This window comes from Akebia trifoliata, chromosome 5, assembly GCF_017979445.1.
Source record: "Akebia trifoliata isolate Shusen 1 chromosome 5, ASM1797944v1, whole genome shotgun sequence".
In the NCBI taxonomy this organism is placed as follows: Eukaryota; Viridiplantae; Streptophyta; class Magnoliopsida; order Ranunculales; family Lardizabalaceae; genus Akebia; species Akebia trifoliata.
Genome location: NC_141379.1, coordinates 23,836,636 through 23,862,814, shown reverse-complemented (window position 1 = coordinate 23,862,814; position 26,179 = coordinate 23,836,636). Strand labels below are relative to the sequence as shown.

General features: G+C 32.8%; 2 pseudogenes; one reads left to right on the top strand and one right to left on the bottom strand.

Annotated features, from left to right (window-relative positions):
- Positions 1-12,262: 12,262 nt before the first annotated feature.
- On the bottom strand, positions 12,263-12,927 carry LOC147401694 (mannan endo-1,4-beta-mannosidase 7 pseudogene; annotated as a pseudogene).
- A 5,225-nt stretch (positions 12,928-18,152) lies between these two features.
- Positions 18,153-20,957, top strand: LOC147401693 (G-type lectin S-receptor-like serine/threonine-protein kinase At5g35370 pseudogene; annotated as a pseudogene).
- The last annotated feature ends 5,222 nt before the right edge of the window (positions 20,958-26,179 follow it).

Genomic DNA, 26,179 nt, shown 5'->3' with positions numbered 1-26,179 from the left:
TTGATAGATATATTATATTCATCTCTAACATTAGTTACTATGGATTAGGGATAATAAAATTGATTATTTCTTACGTAAGTTAAAATTTTATCCTTTATCCAGTTACTAATAGCTTGAGAATGTGGCTGTAAGTCTATTCTACTCATATACGTGTAAGTTTTATTAAACCTACGTATAGTAGATAAATCACCATTTACATTTTTTTAGCATATATACGGCACTCACAACTTAGAACATCATATTTAGCTATAACTTTTTCTTTATTATTAGGAACATATTTTATAGAAAATATATTTGTAATAACTAAAGAAATTATTTTTTCTTTTAATTCAACTATATTATTAAAAATTTTACCAATATAAATATCAAATATATTTTCATCATCATCAGACGACGAACTCAAATTATTATTAACAAATGCATCTACATCAATATCAAAATCATTTTGTGTTACAACATTATGTTCAATTGAATTGTATGCAACATTATGGTCAATATCGGTATTTAGATATTGATTCGATGAACTAGGCCCACTTTGACCATAATTTGATTGATAAGTTCCAATATTTTCGTATTGAACTACAAAAATAATTATAATTTGGAAATTTTGATTACTATTTAATAAATATTCTTATATTCCTTGGTCAAAAATATCAATTAAAAAATTTTCACTATCTAAATTGATAACTGACCTTATTGAAAATTATATTCGAATATTACAAATTGAAAGAATAAGAGCTTGTAACTCCGAATATGTAATTTGTAATGAAGTTGATAAAAATTATGTGTTTTTACTAATATACGTGATACCTTCAACGTAATCTCCATATCAACAAATAATAACTCTTGAAGACATTCTGGATTTAATTGACTTATAAAATCTTGTAACAGAATTATAAAAGTGAAAAAAATAAGAAAATTGTGAGAAATATGATTAAGATAAATTTATATAGAGTATATGTAAAACCCCAAGTTTTTGAGTCATATCTCGAGGAAAAATAAATAGTAGAATTTTGAGAAAATCCTAAAAATGGGACTTAAGGTAAAATTTTAGGATATTTCTGATGATTTTTCATTAAATCTGACCTCACTATTGGATTCAAAATGATTGAAAAACATACTTTAGCCTATAAGCACTCTCAAATGCGAGTCCGAACAGAAAAATTGCAAAATCTTCGATTATCAAGTCTGATCAGGTTAAAAAATTGACTTTTTACTAGAGCAAGAATTTTTAAAATTCGATCATATCATTTGATTTATAACGAGAAATTATAGAAAATGAACTTTTTATTTGTCATTTTTTAAGATAAAAAAGTCGAATTATCATTAAAAACGAAAACGACATCAATTTTAGAGTCTCATTGGGTCAAAAATGTAAATTTTTGTTAGAGATAAAATTTGTAGAAATTAACCACACCATCAGATCCAGAATGAAAAAAAGTATACAAAATAAAGTATTCACTCATTACTTTTGGAGCCCGGACAGTCAAGTTATTGTCGAATGAAACAATAGGAAAAATACCGAAATTGTCCCAAAATTTTATATAAATAATTTTTTTAAATTTTTTACTATTCATCTTCGTTTCAAACAATCCAAAACCAGCCAATGGATTTTTTTTTTAAATTATTTTTTTTCAAATTTTCAAACTCAGATCCATCGCGAACGGGCTGTCGTTGACTTCCGTCGCAGAAAGGAAAAATGTCTACAATCTCAACATCTACAAAACCCACCTAACTTATTTCCGTTTCATCTTTTCTCTCATCTCATATCATAAAAAATCAGCCATATATATATATATATATGGGAAATGTTCAGCAACAAATATTTTGGCAAAACATTTTTCAAAACATGGGTTAGAAGTTTTGGAATGGGCTAATTTTTGGTGAGGATGATCTCTACGGTGAGGAGATCATCATCACCAAAAATCAGCCCATTCCAAAACTTCTAACCCCATCAAAATGGTTTACAAAAAATGGATGGTCCACGATTTTTCAACTTGTAAACTAGGGCTAGAAGTTTTGGAATGGGCTAATTTTTGGTGAGGATGATCTCCTCACCGTAGAGATCATCCTCACCAAAAATCAGCCCATTCCAAGACCTCTAACCTATGTTTTGAAAAATGTTTGTTGCTGAACGGGACCCTATATATATATACACGAGTGTTTCGTAACTTCGACCTCAGATTTCGCATGTTTCGGGGTCAAATCGTTATCCATCACGAAAGGGAGAAAAAACGATGGCATCGAGATCTTCGAAGCCACCAGACCAGATTCAAAAATCAATCATCTTGAAGTTTGGTCTATCTCAATTTTTTGTGCCAATCTTCTCGATTTTCGTGCACACGTTTCGATCATCTCGCACAGAGATTGTAAGGAGCTCTCTATTTCTATTAGTAATCGTAGATTGTGAAAATTGAATTTAAGATTTTATCAAAAATTTATGATATATTTCTAAAAATTTAGAATTCAACTGGTTATTTTAAATTCACGCCAGAACTTGCATATTTGATATGTTTAATTATATTTTATAACAAATTATACGTGGATAGGATATTTCACCGGATTATTTTCGTCAGTTAGGTCATGTGCAACGTTCGGACCCCATTTTGATCTAAGTTTTGTACTTTTTCAATATTATTGATAAAAATGAATTTCATAGTTGAAAAAATGATTTAATATTTAATAAACTTATATTGAGTTGATGAATATCAGAAAGTAGATAGTTTGTTTGAGAGATTGAAAATTGTAAAAATTAAAAAAATGGAAAATGGGTATGAAACGGTAAAATATTAGTCACACCAGAGGGGTGATGTCTGCATTTTACATTGTTGTGTTGTGTGTAGGTTGATGAACGGATATCTAGGGATAATGTTACTGGTTGCATGTTTATTTACTTTCTATTAGCACGAAGCGCTGTTTACTTTTCTGTTATTTATTTTAGACCGAGTGGCCACAGTTGCATAGTAGGAAACTAGATATCCATTCTCAATCTTGTATTGTTAATTTCTCTTTTGTTTTCAAATGAAAATAATATATATATATATATATATATATATAGCTATTTTTTGAGCTAGTAAAGAGTTTGTGAATGCTTGAAAGGATACTGCGTCATATCATCCAAAGTGGTGTACTATCTTGGGATATACGGTAGGGACAACCAAACTCATACGTGGTATGGGATGCGTATGAGAGTGGAGTCACAACTGCAATATGGGTTTATTCCCCTCTCTTTACCAATGAACTTTAATGTAAAAATGGTCGTATACGAATGGATTGTATATTTGGGAAACACATGTACACTTGATAAGCATAGATGAAGATAATTAATCAGTGATCACTAACAATCTATAGTAGTCGAACGTTCTGACACATCGAAAAAAGACCCATTGGTTACGATCACGTCAAACGACCAGCCTGAGCTAGATAAATGGTCTCGCAAGTGTGGTAAATAACGACCAGCCACAAAATTAGGAATTAATACTTTATTATGAAACATCATGTCCCGACTGGGAGCGATCCAACCGTGAATCCCAACTCTCTAATTCCAATACTGTACCATTGTGTATTATGTATTTGTTGTCTTATTTTGATATATAAAATGAAATGCATGTTTAATATTTCCATTTGATCAATTAGATTTGTATAAAAAGAAAATGCTATAGTAGGTACTATTGATTGATGTAATGTGAGTCTTCAAATCATGTGATTCATCAATAGCTTCTGTGTCTATGGAAGTCTAAACATATATATTTTAGCTGAACCCATTATGATATCAAATGTACAAAACAAGAACTGCATGCTTTTCACAACATACCGAGAGTTGAAGTTGTTGTAAATTAGGAGAATTTATGATCAAGCAAATGGTAATTAGTTGTCTAGTTTGCATGGCCTTAATCTAGTAACTCTCTAGGTTCTATATCAGTGACCTGGTTTCAAATCCTGCCAGCACCGAGAAATGCAGGTTTCATTGATAATAAATCAGCGATTTATAATGGACTAGATGAAACCTTCTTTCTCGAATCACTCATGGGCAGCCTCATGAAATTGTTTGTTATTAGAATTCAATTTATACTTCGCTATCACTCATACTACATGTGAGAAAACCTGATGAAATCTCATATGTTTTTTTGCTTCATATTAACTTAATATGAGTACTCTTTATTTTCTATATGATATGCCATAGTTGTCCAATATCATAGAGTATGGGATGATTGGTTTGTTACCCATCACTAATCACAAAATCTACCTAAACAGCGCTTGTTACTTTATAATTCAGTGAGTGCAAAGTGTAAACTTTGAAGTAAAAATACTTAAATTTTTTTTCTTTGTGGGTACAGTCCTTGCTTTCTAGAGCTGAAGCCAAATAGGAGGATTTGGACAATTTGTTGACCTTGTGAAAGCTGAAAGTGAAAAATTGGAGGTAAACATTTTCATCTGTCTATTAACACTATTTAAGATATTTTCCTAGCTGTACTCACATTATGTAACTTTATTTAAGATGTTTGAATTTTCATTGTAGAGCTTCAGCTGATTTTCCATTTTTCAACAACACCCTACATGACTTCATTAGGATATTTAAGATACTTCATTGTTCATCTTATCACCATTCACCGTCCATTACTTGATCAAGCCTCGTTTAGTAATAGAGTTGTGATAATCTGACTTAGGCATGTGGCATACTCAATCAACACCCTTAATGTGACAGGCTTGGGGACCGTAGACCTGCATTCTTTGGTTGAGTATGCCATATGATTAAGTCAGATTATCACGATTCTTAGTAATGATACCATTGAACTTACTAATACTTCAAATCATATACTAATCAAATTATATTTTTCTCTTCGTTTTTTCTTCAAATGTTTATGCTTTAAATTTATTTTAATTAGTCTTCCTGGCTGTTTTCTTGTCATATCTCTTTATTGATTTTTTATTTGTCCTTAAAAATCTCATTGTTGTACTTGGAAAAAAAGTGTCCTTAAATTTATTGTCGTCTAAGTTTTGTACATTTACTTTAATTGTTAATAGAAAATATTCGAAAACCAACGTAAGAGAAAATAGTTGACTACTGAATCAGACAAAACAAAATTTGTTTGGACTCGAGAAATTCATAAGACATTTATCGATATATGTCTTGAATTTATCCAACAAAGTTGTAAAAATGGCCCTACTTTGGAGAAACAAAGTTGGAAAGACCTTTGGCAGGAGCTTAAGAATAGAACAAATGTACACGTTGAATTAAAATAACTTAAGGACCATCGGAATAAAATCAAGCTTGACTGGAAGAGTTGGAATTGTTTGATGAATATAAGTGGTATTGGATATGACAGAGTAAGAAATGTCATTGTTATAGACGATACTTGGTGGGTTGATAGGTTGAAGGTAATACTCTAACCTAGCTTATCCAATTGCAATTATTCTATCAAATATTTATATTAATATTTTTTTTATAGACCCATTCAACTGAGAATGAATTTCATTCTAAGGAATTCAAATTTATTCATGAGCTGGACCTTGTATTCGGTGGGACTACATCCACTGGTTCTCATGCCCGATCTCCTGCAATGAATTATGAGTTTGTTGAAGAGAATCTAGATGATGATGATGATGATGATGATGATGATAATAGTCCTAATTTGGTCTCTGAGACTCAACCAGAAGTGTAATCCGAGATCCAATTTCCACTAAATATGTTTCAAAATACAGATAATCTTCAAAGTGAGAACATAACTCGTGCACCTTTAAGAAGGACATCATCTAGTGGGGAGTCCCAATTACGAAAGAAGAAGGCAACCAAAAATAATTATATATTTGAAAAATAGTTTGGTCAACTTGTTTAGACTATTAAGGATAAGGGAAAGACTAATATCGCAGATTGCATTGCATTATTAGATGAATTATCAGATGATATTTCATTCATGAGTGAATTATATGGTTGGGCATGCGATAATTTTGAAAAAAAAAAGGATTCAGAGATATGTTTTGTTGTTTTAAGACGAAAGAGGCGCATCTACAGTGGTTGGTGGGTAGAAGGCAAATGTCAACTGGTGGTAATTCTGATGGTCGTAGCAATATGTAAGATTTATCTATGTCGGATGTAATGGAGATATTTATATTTTTTTGTTAGATATTTTTTATCTTTATCTATGTTGGATGTAATGGATATAGTTATGTTTTTTATTTGATGTTTTTTGCCTTTACTTATGTCGAATGTTTTTTGTTTTTATTTATATCAGATGTAATAAAGATATTTATGTTACGTTTAAATCAATATTTTTTTTATAAAAATAAATTTTATTAATAAAGAAAAGGAGAAGAGGAGGCTGAGATAGCCCCTAAACAACAAGACAAGAAAAAACAACAAGGAAAGAAAGAAAAAACTATACACCTGGCAGGGTGCTACGAGTCACAAATGATTGTCCAATTAAATACAAAATCTTGAAAATACACTCCCTCAAAGTCTTTACTCAACTTTGACCAAAAGAAAAGAACCCCCAAAATCTCTAAAATCACTGTGTGAGACGAGCTTTCCTTGCTATGGAACACCCTGTTGTTGTGCTCTCTCCAAAGATCCCAAGCAATGACGAAAAGAAGGATAGCCTGAATATGCATTTTTCTAGAAGAGAAGATATTTAAACTCCAACCCTCTAAAAACGTAAAAAAAAGATAAAGGAAGAACTCAATCCACTTAGAAGCGAGATAAGAAGAACATCCAAATAACACAAGAGAAAGAACAATCACTCCCTCAAAGTTTAAATCAGTATTGATTATCGGTAAATTATGATATTTTGATTTTTGATATTTTATAACATATTTGAAAATAAACATACTTGATGGATTCATCGTCGAATGCATTTTTTATGTCTTCATCATCAGATGAAAAGGTGATAGATTCATCGTTGGATGAAGAGGTGATGGATTTATCCTCAGTTGAGAACGTTTCAGCTTCATCTTCAGATGATAATCTTGAACTATTAGCAATTAGTATGGTAGTAACCTAGATTTTACCTCAACGAGAACATATTTTAAATAAACAACAAAAGACAAATTGTGATTTTATTAGGGAAGATTATATAAAATATGTTTTATCAGGAAATAATTCTATATGGCATGAAAAATTTAGAATGGAGAAACATGTTTTTCATAAATTATTATCATTTCTTCGCGACGAGGTAAACCTAAAGAGTACAAGACGCGTTTCTTTACAAGTCTCTTTGGCAATGTTCCTAATGATATTAGGACAAAATGTAAGTATGAGATTGACTGCTAATCGATTTCAACATTCAGAAGAGACTGTAAGCAGGCATTTTCATAGAGTTTTGGAGGCGGTTCTACGTTTATATAGGATTCTTATCGTGTCCCGATACTCGAATAAGATCCCTCATGAAATTTGGACTAGTCGAAGATAGTGGCCTTTCTTTAAGGTAATTTATTATATTTTTTTATTATTAACACCAATATATATATTTTTTAATTGATGCATTGTCTTATATATTATTATTTCAACATGAAGGATTGTGTAGGAGTGATAGATGGTACTCATATAAGAGCACATGTTCCTACAACAGACCAATTTCGTTTCTTAAGTCGAAAGGGTATAATACAGAATGTGTTGGCTATATGTTCTTTCGAAATGTTTTTATGTATGTCATGGCTGGTTGGGAAGGACAAGTAAATGACTCAAATATATTGTTGAAAACCATCACTGATCCCAATTCAGGATTTTCACACCCACGAGAAGGTTGGTATTTAAAGTATTAATTGAGATAATACTTTATTTACTAAAATAAGTTTATAATGATTGTAGTTGTTTATTTTGATTGTTAGGTAAGTATTATCTGGTTGACTTTGGATATCCATTGATGGACGATTATTGGGCATCATATAGAGGTGTTTGTTACCATCTATAAGATTTTCGGAGATGGGCATAAAAGAAAGGGAAGAAAAAATTGTTCAATCATCTACATTTTTTCCTACGCAATGTCATTGAAAGATGTTTTGATGTTTTGAAGGCACGCTGGGCATTTTACCTGACATACATTCGTATTCATTTGATATACAACGAGATATTATGATTGTCTATATGGGATTATACAATTTTATTCAAAAAGAAGGTTTATCATATGTGGAATTTGCCCAATATGATCAAGATGATTTTATAGAAGAAGGATCCACATCTATAAATCATAGAAATCCAATTGTGCATTCACATCGTCAAACAAATAGGGCTATAGAATAAAAAAGAGAAGTCATAGCAAAAGCTATAAAAGAGGTCTATGATCGGCATAATATTAATGTATAAGAATGACTTGTCTTAAATTCAGTACTTTAATTTAAATGTTGTTAAACATTTGACTTGTTATTCTTGTAAGTTATTTTAAATTTATCTATTTTGATTTTTCATGCATTTGAAATCTTTGATTATAGTTTTGATGGCACTTTGTTGTTCGTTTGGTCGAGAGTTGGTTATTATTACTACTAGAACCAAAGAAAACAAAGGTAGAAAATTTTATCGGTGCCCATCTTAAAAGGTAATAATTGTCAATAAGACATATATGAATTTATCATATTTCTCTTACAATATATATATTTTTATTACAACCTAATGAAATTTATTTATTTTTTAATTATGAAATCATACTGGAGGATTTTTATGGGTTGATGAAGTTGAATTTATTGACGAAGTTGATGTAACTGATAAATATGTGAAGAAAAATGGACAACAAAATACCATGAAGGATTTGTTTTTTTATCCATCAATAGAATGCAATATATTGCAGTTTATAACAATTTTAATTTTAATAGCTATGTTAGTTATGATGTTATTTCTTAAATAGATATATGTAGATTGCATGTATGAGATTTGTTTAAGTATAGATATATATATATATATATATATATATATCAGGATTTGGTATGTTTGAGACATCTTTTATATATATGGTAAGAAAAATGTTCAACACCCTAAGCTTTACCCTACACTTTAACAAACGTGTTTTGTCCTACATGGGTTAGAAGTTTTGGAATGGGCTGATTTTTGGTGAGGATGATCTCTAATCATAGAGATCATCCTCACCAAAAATCAGCCCATTCCAAAACTTCTAACCCCATGTTTACAAGTTGAAAAATCGTGGACCGTCCATTTTTTGTAAATCATTTTTGATGGGGCTAGAAGTTTTGGAATGAACTGATTTTGGTGAGGATGATCTCCTCACCATAGGGATCCTTCTCACCAAAAATCAGCCTATTCCAAAACTTCTAACCCATGTAGGACAAAACACGTTTGTTAAAGTATAAGGTAAAACTTAGGGTGGGGAACGGGACCCATATGGTAATTCAACAGATGATAGGTTAAACCATCTAATTTTTAAGGGAGGTGCCGTCAATTTTTTTTAAAATTTTTTGAGTATAATGGATTTAAACATATTATATTAATATTTAATATTTAAAATATTATATTATATTATATTATATTAATATTTATAGTTAAATTGTCAAAAATAATATAGTTTGAAGGCATATTATGATACTAAAAAATAAAAAACAGTAACTGGTATAATATAAGGGTATTCTAGATCTTTTTTCTAGAAGTCATGAAAAGTCAATATGGTTCCCAAACAGACTTCCAACACAAAAGTATTTCTGCCAGTACTTCATAGAGTTGATTGCCAAACACCCTTTCTGCACAGAAATACTTTTTCAGCTCCTCCATAAAATACTCCAGCTCCTGTTATTTGGAACAGTAGTTCTACTCCTGGTATCCAAACATGCCCTAAATTTTTACGGAGCTTTGTGATTAACGGTTGCTTCAATATAAAAAAGAATTGTGGTCCCAATCGTAAAAATACGCAAACCTCTTTATTAAAAACCAAAAAAAGGGGTTCAAAATACCGTGAAATTTTGTGGGAGAAAAAACTTCCACAGAAATTTTCCATTTTGAGAATTTGTCTACTTTACACGAACACAAGAGTTCATGAATATTTGAGACACTCCCTTGGGCCTATTCCTTGACCTCAATCTTTTTTGAGAGATAAATAGAAATTAACCTAAAGGACCAAACCGTCAACCTCTAGCTGAAAACCTTTGGCCTTTGATACATTTTTTTTCTTTCAATTTTTGACTTCTTCTACCTCTTTTTTTTTTTTTTTTGGGTGCAATATTTAAATATTTGGGCATATATGATTGCGCATGAAAATGAGTGAAATATTTATTTTAGTTGAAAAATATAATTTTATAAGTGTATGATTGCACATTTTCCCCTTACCCCAATTATCAGGAAAATAAATGTCACTCACTTTTAAACGTCAATATATCTAGGACTGGCAATGGATCAAGTGAAGCTATTTTCATATCCTTATCCAAGTCTATAGCCAATTATCCATATGCAATTTTTTACCCACTTTTTTGCTAAGGATATCTATATCCGACTATTTATCCACTTTTATAAAGGATATTTGTATCCTACTTCTACAAAAATTTCAAGTGGATATCAAAGTCGGATATATATATCTCATTGGGAAGATGATGAAAATTCTTAATTTTGGATTATACATTTATTTTTATTGTGAATTTATCATATTAAATTTGGATAAACAGATATTACGGTAGATGGGAATACTTATCCATATCCGATTCTCAAAATAATCGGATAAAAATAATTGCAGATAAATTTATCCAAATTCTTAATCGGATAAAAAATTTGTAGTCATACCTGAATAATTTTGGTAGGATGAGTCAGGTAAGCAGATATTATCCGACCCATTTCCAGCCCTAATTATTTCATGATTACCTCGAACTCCAAACTAAAATCAAACTCTTTTTTGACATTTTCTTAGGTGCAATCACATAATAAAATTCATTTTTCCAAGGAATTTATTTGTACACTATTATTTTCACAAGAAGTCATTTTTCCTCAAAAAGGAAATCCCTATAATCACACATAACTTTAATAACAAGATAGGATTTTTTGAGAAGTAGAAGAAGTCAGGAAGATGGATATCTGAATCAAGGTTTTTTTTTTTTTTTTTCTTTTTATAACAGTTTATGGATGAAGTCAATCAGATTAAAAATAATTTACCTTAAAAGTTAAAGAGTTTTTTTTTTTTCTTTTAAAATTTTTAATTACATACTTTCAAATATGTATATATATATATATATATATAAATTATTGTCCTAGGAAAATAATTTTCCTATCTCTCAATGTTATTCTTCATGTGTATCCCACCTGCAAAACTTTTTTTTTTTTTTTTTTAAAGTAAAAAGCTCCATCTCACTTGAATTTCTATTGAGTTTAGTAAACAATTTGAGAATCAATTCAAATGAGTCAAATTAAAATATATTAAATTCATAAATATTTAAGGGACTGAATAGTTGCACGCCGTTCATTACCAATTGAACTTCATCACATAAAAATTCTCCCTTACACTAAAAAAAAAAAAAAAATTGTTTTACGTCTTGTTTCCTTCTTCTTCTTCTTCAATCATGCCTACAAAATATTATTGCTTATTCTTAAATGTATATAGAAGAGGCTTGGCTGATTTTCAATCAGTTTCTTCAATTGATCAAGAAACATTTTCATTATTGAAAATCATTTAAACTTAGTCAATTAATTAATAAATAATAAAATATCTTAAAACAAAGATGACACAAGTAGAATAAGAAAGATGAACATGCAGGTCATTTGAAGTGCAACTTGTAGGTTATGAGATATTATAAATGATAAAGTAAAAAAGGAGAGAATTTTTTAAGATTGAGATGCAACCAACCAGCAGTTATGTGCAACTAGTGGGTCTCATATTTAATTTGTTCTCAATTGGAGTATTACATATAAAATTATAAATAAATAAAAGAGGTAATTTTTTAAGATTCACTACGGTAAAATAAGGATATAGCGACCGTCGCTATAGGGGAAAAATCCGCATATAGCTCTATGGGACTTATAGCGACAGCCACTATTGGCCGTCGCTATAAGGGTTTTTTTTCTAAATTAATTTTACACCTGCCCCCCTCACATGATGCTGAATATTAGAGATACCCCTTTTTTTTTGAATTGATGGACATAAACCTCAACTAGCAACATGAAAAGACTCAAATGCCCCTCGTCTTCAACTTTCATAAATCTAACTATTTTCTGAACCACCTACTGTAAATTATCTATTGTTAGAAGGTAAAATCAAACAATTATGCAAATCTAACTACCAATCCAAATTCTAATATAAAATTCAAGTTTTCTTTCACTTCTCAATCTCACATACATCTTCCTTATTCAAAAAAGCTTATGAGATTGTTGAGCAATAATATTAGCTGTCAAAGGGCTTTCACTCAAAACTATTTCATACCCATCTCTGAAAGAATCCATTCCTTCTGTTTGTAGTTGCCAAAACAGCCCACCAGCAGTTGCACCTCCACTTCTTGCCGATTAGTAAATCTTATAATAAGTTGTATTGAACATGGAATTTCTCTAGTAAGAGTTAAAACTAGGATCTTTAGATGATTTTCCAAACTCGGCAAGGAGTAAAGGCCTTCGGAGAATGGTTTGTGCATCTTGGATGTGCGTGTTAAGCCAATTGTTCAAGAAAGAAAGTAGTGCTTGATTGTTCGAGCTGGATAACTTGTTCACAGAACAATGCAAGAAAATCCATTAATGGTTGAGTATTTTCTTCTTGAAATGAGGAAATAGAGCTTGCATTGTTTATATTTTCATCAAATTTGAGGTTTTTCTAAATTGTTGGATGATTCTTACCATTGATCGGGATATGAATGGACCGTTGCAAAATCAATTCCATTGATCTTATTATTAGCAATGAAGTATGTTCCAACCAAAAAACCCGGATTGAATTGTTTCTTCTGAGGTGATGTTTCTCCATAAAATCTTTCTAAACCAGCTTCTAATAAGTGATTTCTGTCAATGGAATTTACATGAAAAGCCATCTCTTAAAGATGGTCCATAAGGAAGCTCAATAGAGTTAACATTGCATAGGCCTATAAGCCATTGACAAGGAACAACAGTCACCCTTGCTTCAAAACACAAAAGAATATTAGGAGATCACTTGAAAACAGTACACTCAGAGCAGATAAAAAAATGTCAATTGGGGTATTAGACAATCAGTAGCACTACAATCTAACTCATTCCCTATTGAGCATATAAATCTAGGTGTTTATATTCCTATCTTGGTGGAATTATGACGAAGCAGTTATCAGTAAGATCATAGAATATGCAACCAAAAGCCAGGGACCTTTCTTGGAATCTGATATTTTTCAAGTATTACGGGGCAAGAGAATTTTAATTGTGTTGGATGATGTATGGAATGTAGGTACCAAGAATTGGGAAATGTTAAAAATTGCATTAAGTTCACCACATTGTCTGGGATGTAAAATTATAGTAACTACTTGAAATGAGGTCTCTCAGATGATGGATGCAAATAGCATATACCATTTGGAGGTTTTATCAGATGATGATTGTTGGTTTCTGTTAAAGACTAAAACGAGAGAAAGAAGGTAGGAAATAGATAAATAAATATAAGAGAACCTGCTCCCTTAAGATAAGATGTTTGATAAGGAAAAGTTACCCATCCATTGGTGATGATCTCTTTGCAATGAGTTTGCTTGCTTTCTATAGCAAAAAATTGAGTAAAGTGAAAATAACAAAACAGAGCCTTCGACTTATGAACCAATAATTCAACACATGGCCTTGTGAGAAGTTCAAACCAAACTTAGAAAGAATAGTTTTGTGCCTCAAGGGCACTGATCTACCCCCGAAATATCCATAAAGGAAGACAGCATTACGGATTTACAGTATCATACTTATAGTAGTGATTCATTCAAAACTTACAAGTAGATATAGAATATTTCAGTATTTTGGTTACTTGTTTAGCTCCTATAAGTAGATATAGAATATTTCAGTATTTTGGTTAGTTGTTTAATTCGTAAAATGGGAAATAAGAAGAATAAAAGAATCTTGCCTCTAGAGTAGCAGATGCTCCATTCCTTTCCATTTTAATTAATTGTTCCTGTCATAAGTTGATCATTGCATTCAATTAGAAGCATCCATATATACCATTGACCAGTAAGTTATATTGGATTACTCTGAGGGTAGGTAATAATGTAAATAACACAAAAAATGTTTAGAATCAACAATTAGAATGAATCAAACAAAACATGTCTAGGAACTTCCTTGTACATATATGTTTATATTTATAGAATGAATCAGGATCAGAACTCTTATAGAATTAGCATGCTTTAAGTGGATCCAGTAAGGTGTCGTGTCTAAGTGGCATGCTTTAATTGGAGTTTAAAACACCTTAGGCTCCTTACCAAAAAGAAAAATAGAAAACCTAGTTGATCAAATAAAATCTAAAATAAAAGAAATAAGTCAAAATTTACTATTACAGAAATATTCCATTGATACGAAGTTCGTGATGCATTGGATCAATGGTGATCATTTTCGTATGGTAGTTAAGATCTTCCAAGCATTGGATCAACTTACAAGGTCTCTTCTAACACAAACTACAGTTTCTAGGAATACCAATATCTAAGTTTGCTAGATGGGCTCTTCTTGCACAGAAGCTACATTACAATTATGTGATAGTTAAACCCAACTAGACCTTATCTCCTAGCACAATAACATTCTTCTTGCTGCTTATCTGAAAAACTTAATTAAAACACTAGTTGACATAACCTGACATTCCAAACTAACTCACTCTCACCCTCTCAAATGAGATTATATGAAGCTATGAGACAAAAACAGTTCAGTACCTGCCTTGTAGAAGGATGGATTTCTCATTTAGATGACATTCTCCATCACAACAGATCATTCCAACTAAAAACACACTTTTCTGAAATTATAACTTCTATCATTAGTACAAATTTTAATTATAAATCAACTCAAATTTTTTTTTAAAATGAACCCCAATGAATACATTTGCATTATCTAAAAACATTTATGCTCAAGTGTCAATTGTCCTGAGAAGAGTTGGTAGTGAAACAACTTAACATTTGCAATAGGTTTGAATCAAGGACTTACTTTAAATCCATATATTTTCACATTGGTGATGGACAAATTAATTGTTCATATTCAAGAGTAGGTTCCTCATTGTACAATATTTGCAAATGATGTAGTTGAATGATAAAGCTAAAGAAGAAGTCAATGCAAAACTAGAATTAGGGATAAATACAATAAAAAAGGATTTTCAAATAAATAGGATGAAAACATGATATATGCAATAAAAACTTAATATGGATACTCAAAGGAAAGAAAGTTAATTGTGATTGATTGGCAAGGATGACATTTAAAAAATTAAAATAAAATTAAAAAAAGCAATTGGGGCTTACACCATGAGGCCTCAAAACAAGACTTTCCCAACAACATGCCCTAAAGCATTTTACAAAAGCATAACATCTAGTGAGACACACACTTTGTCCAAAAGATGCATGGATGACACCGGTTATATGATTGCCACATAACAAACTGAAATAGTACAAGAACAATATGACCAACATGCTCAACAGGACCAAATGTTGGACATCCAAAAAACATATTCAGAGAACCAGAAAATAATGTTGAAGTTATAGTGATCGATAAGAGAAAAAACTAGAAAGGAATAAATCATAAATGAGCACATTCAAAGGAATCCAAGGATGGCCAAGTATGAAATAAAATTGAGACAAGTCAATTAAGATGATTTTGATGGATCTGACAAGACTAAGACATAACACTAATGAAGATTAAAAAAAAAATCGAAACCAAGGCTGAAAACTAAAGTGGAAATAAGAAATGATTGGAACACATATCCTGATAGAAAATATATATTCCCTCACCAACCAGGACTCTATGAGGGATTGGGTGATGATCTTTTCCAAACCTTACTATTTTTTCTTATCCAAATTCACAACTAAGAGTATCAATGTGGGTATCTGCAGCTATGAATTTGAACTAAACCCAAAGGCAAATCTTTCTTGGATTTCAAAAGTCATTTGTGTTATAATAGTTTGAAGCTTTATTCCAATTGAAAAATCAAATCTAAGTTAAAAAATGAATCAAAATAGAACAAACCAAAGTGTGAGAAAACTTCAAATCTTTAAGTTTTAACAGAGGTTTAACATAATCGAACTATACTTGAAGGTGATTGGTGTTTTCAGCAGATAATCGAAGCAGAAAATCCTTGTAGTAATAGCACTTGTTGAAGAAGAAAATTTGGATCTTAAATTTTGTGGAATCGAATACCTTAGATCGATTGAATCAAGTAGGAAAAATAAAATCGACCTTTCTCGTCTGAAACATACCCTAGATCCACGACACAAAAACACATACATAGTTACCTTGATGTGATAGATAAGAAACCCTAGTTCTCAGCCAATTTGATTCGTTTTAGAAGAATCAGAATTGATTGATTGATTGAGAGAGATCGATCTGAGTAAGGGAGTTGTGAGGTTTTGGATCAACCAAGAGAAAGAGAGAGGCAAGGGCAAGCTTTCTCGAGTTGTAAGGTTTTGGATCGATCGATCGAGAGCTCGAGTTGTGAGCTTTTGCAAATAAGACGTGAGAATGGGAAGAAAGGTTTTAGAAATAAACGCGCGCGAAGGAAAAGGCGAAAGAAACTCTACAGTGACAAACATGATTTTTGTTGGTCGCTAAATTACTTTTTAGCGACCCAGCAAAATAAGCTGTCGCTAGATGTCGTCGCTATTTATGAGTTTTCTAGCAGTGATTGGGATGCAACCAGCCCGTAGTGATGTGCAACAAGTTGATCTCATATTTAATTTTGTTCTCATAATAAATATTACATATAATCAAATAAGTTGATCGAATTTCTACTTAACTAGGCATTTTCAAGTTGACTCGATATTTGTCGAGTTGACTTGGCGAATTGTTTCCATTGAATTTTGGAATACGTGGTTGAAAATTCCACATATAATCCAATTGAGACGATTTCATCAAAAGTTTGAAGTGAGATACAGCTTTAAAAAATGTTCTATATTCAATTGACACAATTGTTTCGCAAACCAAATGGGACGGTAGTATGCCAAATTAAAAGTCAATCAAGAAGAGACAACTTTAATAGGGTCCGACTAGCCTTACTAACTTAGTGAGGAAAAAAGACTTTGCTAAGCTTCATCCACCACGAACAATTGACTTCGAGATTCAAAAAATTAGTAAATCTAGTCAGACTCCTTGAGACCGCTGTATGCCCAAATTAAAAAACAAGCAATTTTATTTTATTCCATCGATTGAGTATATCTCTTTCATTCACTCCTCCATTGAAGCTTCATTTCAAACTTGAAGAAATCGACTAGATTTTGATCGATGGCATTTCTCTAAATCAAAATCTAGTATAACGATTTCCATTGAAGCTCCTCCTTCATTGAAGCTCGTATGGACGAGACGATTGAAGGCTTGAAACTCCTCCATTGAAACTAGTATGAATCGAAGGTGAGGATGTGGCCACGTCGATGGAATCCAGAGGAGATCATGTAAATGTGGATAGTATGCGCGAGTGTCTAGGAGATAATCCTGTGATAGCAAATTGGTCACTCTCTTGAACATTTGTGCAATTTTTGATGATCCAAGAACCGAATTAATGTTGATTTAGATTGATTTGATTTTAGGGTATATTCGGTTCAATTTCAATTCAATATTTGTAGAACTGACCAAGTTCGATTCAATTCCAATACTTTCCCAACCTGAATCATGTGCATCCCTACCTACTAGGACTAGGGCCACAGAAGACTAATTGAACTTCCTAAGGCCATGCTTGGATTGAATGAAGTGGAGAAAAGAAACTCATTATTCAGAGAAGAGAAAGAGTAAAACATAACTTCTTAAATTTTTTATTTATTTATAATTTCATAGAATTTCTTCCTTCACAATCCGGTGGCATCGGATCATTTGTTTTTTTTTTTTTTTTGAATATCACAAGGTGATCTGTTCAAGAAAGCCTCATCGTTGCAAGACTAATAGCGTTTTGAATTTATTTTACGCTCTTATATTTCCACAAAATTTAAGCTACCTTCTTGAAAATTCCACGTGTAATCCAAATTTAAAGTTTTTGACTTTTTTCCATTATTACTGGGGCCACAAAAGACTGACTGAAGTTCCTAAGTCGAACACAGAAGCAAAAAATGAATCGGTTCTTAATGGATTCTTACAAAAATCAGCCTTCGTCAACCCTGCGGACTGCTACTCTAACACCAAAGCCATTGCCATGGGATCTACTATAACACCACCAATCATCTTATCCTTCACCTTCTTAACCCTCTTAACCTACGCACTCCTCCTTCATCCATCCTTTTCTTTTCACCTCAACACAGAGTTCATCTACCCAAACTTCACCGCCTCGAGATTCCAATTCATCAACAACGCAGGCGCTTTCTTATCCTCTCTTAATGGAACCTTCATAGCCACTATCCTCAACCCCGTGAAGCAGCAGAACACCTACTTCTACGTCTCCATCATCCACGTGCCATCCAATCAGATCATCTGGTCCGCTAATCGCAATGCCCCAATCTCTGATTCAGCTAAGTTGACTCTAACAATCAAAGGTATTACCATCTCTGACGATAACGGAAACCTCGTATGGACAACTCCATCGTTAAATTCGACCGTTAGAGCGTTACAACTTAAGGAGACAGGTAATCTAGTTTTACTTGATCAATCAAATGTGTCTCTTTGGGAGAGTTTCGATCATCCAACGGACACAATTGTGATTGGTCAGAGGTTTCCCATCGGGGCTTCGCTGTCCAGTGCTGTATCAGAAACTAACCTATCGACCGGAGCTTTTCAATTTTCGATTACTGATAGAGATGCGATTTTGCAATGGAATGGACTCACGTATTGGAAACTATCGATGGAAGCGATGGCATATCGGAATACGAATTATCCGGTGGGTTATATGGAGATGAACTCTACCGGACTTTATTTGTTTGCCGGTGGTAATGGTGTCGTCGGATTTGTTGTCGTATTTCAGGTAATACTCGATGGATCAGATTTTCAAATTGCAAAATTGGATTCTGGTGGGAGGTTTAGGATTAGTAGTTCTGATAAATTGTTTCAGAAAATTAGTTGGCCCAGTCATGATTGTCAAATTCCGAACTTTTGTGATACAATTGGGTTGTGTTCCGACATCGCTGGATCAAATTCAGGCACAGGCACTTGTTCATGCCCATCGGCCTTCCGCAATGATCCCAATTCAAAAGGTTGCTTGCCCCCCAATTCTAATTATCTTCCATCTGCTTGTAATTCTACTAACAATGGTAATCAACCCAATTCGTCTGAGATTTCGTTTATGGGTCTTGCCCCTGGTATCGATTACTTCGCTGATGATTTCTCAACACCGGATACTTACAGTGATACTTTCTCTGCTTGTGAGAATCTTTGCTTCAAGAATTGTTCTTGTTTGGGTTTTTTCTATGATAATTCTTCTGCTTCTTGTTTTCTTATCAAGAACCAATTGGGGTCGGTTAGGTTCAACACTGGAAGTCCGAACGATCGATTAGGCTATATTAAGATACCAAAATCACCAAATGATAACACAATCGATGGTAAACAAGCACGTAATTTTCCGCTAGCGGCTCTTATTTTGTTACCTTCGACTGGATTCTTTCTCGTGTTCGCACTTTCAGTTATTGGGTTCATTTGGTGGAGAAGACGGAGACTCGAGAAAATGAAAATTGTAAAATTAGGTCGAGATGGATCAAATTCTTCGATGGAGCTTGATGTGTTTTCAATCTCTGGCTTACCTGTTAGATTTCATTATGAAGAGCTCAAGAAGGCGACAAATAATTTTGAGACCCAAATCGGGTCTGGGGGGTTTGGAATTGTTTACAAGGGCACCCTGCCTGACGAGACTTTCGTGGCAGTGAAGAAGATTACTAATTTAGGTGTCCATGGGAAGAAAGAATTTCTCACTGAGATCGTGATTATTGCTAACAAACACCATACCAACCTAGTAAAACTTAGAGGATTTTGTGTCCATGGGCGGCATCGGTTCCTTGTGTATGAATACATGAACCGTGGCTCATTAGACAGAACTCTCTTCGATGCAGGACCAGTCATAGAGTGGCAAGAACGGGTTGATATAGGATTAGGAACCGCACGTGGGCTTGCTTACTTGCACAGTGAGTGTGACCAAAAGATCATCCATTGTGATGTCAAACCCGAGAACATTCTCTTGCATGATCATTTCCAGGTTAAAATCTCGGATTTTGGACTATCAAAGCTTCTTAGCCCAGGACAGTCCAACCACTTCACCGCACTGAGAGGCACTCGAGGGTACCTTGCACCAGAATTGATAGCCACCTCTTCAATTTCTGAAAAGACTGATGTTTATAGCTATGGAATGGTACTTCTAGAAATTGTGAGCGGAAGGAGGAACTGTTTGATGAATAGTTATTTCCCTCGATTCGCATTGGATATGCATCAACAAAGAAGGTATTTGGAGCTCTTGGACCCAAGGCTTGAGGGGCGAGTTACAAGTGAGGAGGTGGAGAAGCTTGTGCGTGTAGCCTTGTGTTGCGTTCACGACATGCCAATGTTGAGGCCGAGCATGGCGAGTGTGGTGGGTATGTTGGAAGGTGAGATTCCTTTGGGTGAGCCAAGGGTCGATGCCTTGAACTTCTTGCGGTTCAACGGGCGGAATTTTATTGAGGACTCTGTTATTGAAGGGTCCAATGTGGGGAATGGGTTCATGTTGCATCCACAGGAAAATGCTTCGCCAACATCTGCCATATACGTCTCTCTTAATAACATCTCGTCACAGCAAATCTCTGGTCCAAGGTAGTTGAGATGGATCAGTATGCGTGTTGACTGATCGTAAAGCCCATGAAATTGTATGTAACAGAAGTTCCAATTCTATTGTATTGGCAGTTTTGTTGGATACATTTGATAGAGTAAAAAATTGGAAGAATTGGTTGACATGGCTATGTGGCATTGCAAAAGGAAAAAATAAAATCAGAATTTGTCAATATCTCATGAAAGTTCCGTTTCGGAATCATTTACTAATAATCTCATGTGAAATTAATTCAAAACCAATGGTTATTATTTACCAATTAGACTGATTTTTGGTGTGTACGTGTACCAAGAAAGGGGTATAAAAAGGATCCATCGAGTGGATAAGGGTCGCTCAACTCTTGAAGGGTTCAAATAAGTATCTTAATTATGTTTGTATGATTAAAATTATGTTATGCATGTGCTTTTGCATTCTTGTGGTGGAATGATTATATATATTGGGTAGCGTTCAAGGGCAAACTTTTTAGCAAACTTTTTGACAAAACATTTTTCAAAACATGGGTTAGAGGTTTTGGAATGGGCTGATTTTTGGTGAGGATGATCTCTACGGTGAGGAGATCATTCTCACCAAAATCAGCCCATTCCAAAACTTCTAACCCCATCAAAAACAGTTTACAAAAAATGGACGGTACATGATGTTTCAGCTTGTAAACATGAGTTAGAAGTTTTGGAATGGGCTGAGTTTTGGTGATGATGATCTCCTCACCATAGAGATCATCCTCACCAAAAATCAGCCCATTCCAAAACCTCTAACTCATGTTTTGAAAAATGTTTTGCCAAAAAGTTGGCCATTGAACGCCCCCCATATATATTAGCATAATGGATTATCCATCAAGTCAAGGAGTGATTCTTGGAATCCAACTTTTTGTCTTAGGGAAAATTTTATCCTTCAAAGATATATATATATATATATGGGGGGCGTTCAATGGCCAACTTTTTGGCAAACTTTTTGGCAAAACATTTTTCAAAACATGAGTTAGAGGTTTTGGAATGGGCTGATTTTTGGTGAGGATGATCTCTACGGTGAGGAGATCATCATCACCAAAAATCAGCCCATTCTAAAACTTCTAACCCATGTTTACAAGCTGAAAATTTGTGGACCGTCCATTTTTTGTAAACTATTTTTGATGGGGTTAGAAGTTTTGGAATGGGCTGATTTTTGGTGATGATGATCTCCTCACCGTAGAGATCATCCTCACCAAAAATCAACCCATTCCAAAACCTCTAATTCATGTTTTGAAAAATGTTTTGCCAAAAAGTTTGCTAAAAAGTTTGCCATTGAACGCTACCCTATATATATATATATGGGAAATGTTCAGCACCCTAAGTTTTACCACACACTTTAACAAACGTTTTTTGTCCTACATGGGTTAGAAGTTTTGGAATGAGCTGATTTTTGGTGAGGATGATCTCTATGATTAGAAGATCATCCTCCCCAAAAATTAGCCCATTCCGAAATGTTTAACCCCATGTTTACACGTTGAAAAATCGTGGACCGTTATTTTTTGTAAATCAATTTTGATGGGGTTAGAAGTTTTGGAATGAGCTGATTTTTGGTGAGGATGATCTCCTCACCATAGAGATCATCCTCACCAAAAATCAGCTCATTCCGAAACTTCTAACCCATGTAAGACAAAACGCGTTTGTTAAAGTGTGTGGTAAAACTTAGGGTGCCGAACGGGACCCTATATATATATAGGGAAATGTTCAGCACCCTAAGCTTTACCACACACTTTAACAAACGTTTTTTGTCCTACATGGGTTAGAAGTTTTGGAATGGGCTGATTTTTGGTGAGGATGATTTCTATGATTAGAAGATCATCCTCCCCAAAAATCAGCCCATTCCGAAATGTTTAGCCCCATGTTTACAAGTTGAAAAATCGTGGACCGTCCATTTTTTGTAAATCATTTTTGAGGGGATTAGAAGTTTTGGAATGAGCTGATTTTTGGTGAGGATGATCTCCTCACCATAGAGATCATCTTCACCAAAAATCAGCCCATTCCAAAACTTCTAACCCATGTAGGATAAAACACGTTTGTTAAAGTGTGTGGTAAAACTTAGGGTGCTGAACGGGACCCATATATATATATATATATATATATATATATGGGGGTGGATCAAGGGACATATGTAAAGCAATAGTTGCTTAAAATATGAGTTAGAGGTTTTGGATTGAGCTGAAGTTTTGTGAGGATGTTTTCCATGATGAAAGTATCATCCTCACAAAAAATCAGTTCAATCTGAAACTTTTAAGTCCATTAAAAGTGATTTACAAATTATTGGTAAAAATTTGACGGTCCACATTCTAAATCACTTTTGATGGGGTTAGAAGTTTCAGATTGGACTAATTTTCCTTTTTTAGAATGATCTTTTCACCATAGAGATCATCATCACAAAAAATCAGCTCTATCCAAAACCTCTAACCCATATTTTGAATTTATTTAATTATTACATTGTTTTTGCATATGTAAAAATATATATGTTCCTTGATCCTGACATATATATATATATATATGGGAGCGATTCAGCAGCCCTAAAGTTTGCCAAACATTGTGCCAAACATTTTTCAAAACATGGGTTAGAAGTTTTGGAATGAGCTGATTTTTTGTGAGGATGATCTCTACGGTAAAGAGATCATCCTCTCCAAAAACCAGCTCATTCTGAAATTTCTAATCCTAGTTTACAAATTGATGAATCGTGGACCGTCCAATTTTTGTAAATCACTTTTGATGAGGTTAGAAGTTTTGGAATAGGCTGATTTTCGGTGAGGATGATCTACTCATCATAGAAATCATCCTCACAAAAAATCAACTCATTCCAAAACTTCTAACCTATGTTTTGAAAAATGTTTGGCACAATGTTTGGCAAACTTTAGGGTTGCTAAACCGCTCACTATATATATATATATATATTCATAGCAACTTGTTTTTGGATTTCTATGAAAGATTTTTCAATTTTGTTTGAGAAAGCGAGAGTGAGTGATTACTGTAAACCTAAAAGTCGCCGAGCAATCTTGGAATTTGATTTAATCAACCCAACTCAATTGAATTTTGAAGTGAGTTGGTTTACAAACTCGAAAATTATTCACAATGTGAAAAAAGTCCAAAATTGACGGCTTAGGCTGTCAAATTTCATAAAATTCGACGAACAAAGGGGTTGAATTGGCGTCGAATTTTTCATTATTATTATTTTTTTTTTCTATGTTTCGAAATTGTCAAATTAATGAAAGATGAGAGAAATTCAACATCTCCAAGCCGTCAAATCTGGGAATTTCTTGAATTTCAATAGTCCTAGACCGTCAAAATTCAATTTCTAAAATTTGTGGGCCTTGGCCCGTCAATTTTTTCTATCAAATTTTTTAATTTTCACATAGTGATTGATCTACCAGTTTGACTCAATGATCTTATCAAATTGAAACTAAATCTAATATATATACGGGAAATACTAACATCCAAGACCTCATAAATGCGTTAGCATTTTCCAACACTTTTTTTTTCAATAATACTCTTACTCATTTTATCATTTAGTAAAAAAGACAGTGTTATATTAATCTTTTTACGTAATAAATACCTATTTATTTCATTAATACTTGTCGCTTTCATAATAAATGCTAAGGGCATTTATTCTTTAGAATTAAATGTCTTATTACAAAACATTTATGATTGTAAATTTTTAAAGATTAAGATGATAAAATGTTCAATCCATTGACTAAGTCACACAGGTTTAAAGTAATCATCTTCTTAGCCTCTGGCTCACGTTAGTCCATTGACTAAGTCAAATACCTAGTAGTTGTCTTATGGTTCATGTTTGGGCCCCTAGTCCAATCCTCTAGTTGACCCGACACAACTTGCTTTGTAATTTTGAAATTTCAACCATTTATTAGACAATTCCTCAGGCAATTGAGACTAGCTCTTCAACTTTTGGTGAATATTTGAGATACGCACCTTTTAAAATTTATGATATAAACCCTTGAATGCAGACTTTTGTGAGAGTGATAAAAAAATGACCAAAATAATATATTTGGGTTTAGGTATGCTTATGTTTACCCAATTAAAAATTAGGATAAATTAAGATCCAAGAGGCACTCTTCTTGCCCACTTTTTGAGGTAAGTTCACCACCTTAAAAAATAAAATGACAGTTGATACCATGATTTTTAATAGTCACACCCACCAATACAACTAATCATTTGAAATTAAAAATCCAAACTTCGTTTGTCCCATTTAGGAAGACGAAGTGAACTCCTCTCAATTCTCCCAATTTCGATTGATTCTAGGTTTCAAAATCATTATTTTGATGGATTGCAACAATGAAGGTTAGTTTCTATTGAAATCTTAGTTCTTTTTTGTATCTGTTTTTTATGATTTATTTTAGTTATCTAACTCAAATGAATGATTCCTAAGAAATCAATGCAAAACGAGAAATAACTCAATCAAAAGACAAATGATAGTTCAAAAGTTTGAGATAAAACTTGCATTTGTCCATGCATTTTTCATTTTATTATCATATGTTTTACTTTATGTGGGCGATATAGTATCGACCTAAACATAATCATGTCGACACGTGCCATCTGACATGGCATTGTCAATGTCAGATGTTACCTGTTGACATGAAATTTTTGTACTAAAAATCTCTATATCGTATCAACATAAACAAAACCATGTCAACATATGTCTATTGACACAAACAAAAATCATTTTTTTTTAATCATATTGATAGTCCAGTGTTGACATGGCTTTATAACAAAAATCATTTTTGTTATAATAGAGGTGGTCTCTCATTGCCAAGCAAAATAGATCTAAAAGGACTTTAGGAAATTCTTAAAGTAAATAATCAATTAATATTTTGATTAGTTATTGTCTGCAGATAGCCAGTCCATTTTTCATCTACTGATAGGAATGACAAGGAATATATTGAGGTAACAAAAAAATTCTAAAATCTATAAATAAATAAAACTAAGCATAAAACCATGTTAGATTCTATAGTTGGAATTGTTTAGCTTCGAAAAAAATTAAAAGATTTTACATATAAAAAATTGTTCATTGTTCACAACCAAAGTGTTAATATAGAGCAATACAAGTCTGGTAGCTTGGGGATAGCTAGTCCATTTTTGCATCTATTGAAATGAATGAGTAGAACCATGGAAAAATTCAATAGTTAACATTATTTAGTATAATTTTTTTTAAAGATTTTCGTATCTATAACTATTTATTACTAATTGTAAATTAAGATTGTGAATGAGACATCATCAATAATTGCTGGGAGATTTTTGCAACAGTTCATGATATCAAGGATAATCTCAATTGTTGAGTCTTTTGATTTGTGGCATGTTAGTCTAGAACATTTAAATTCTCAAGCTATAAAGAATATGATGAATTTAGATTTAATACTTAAGTTTAAT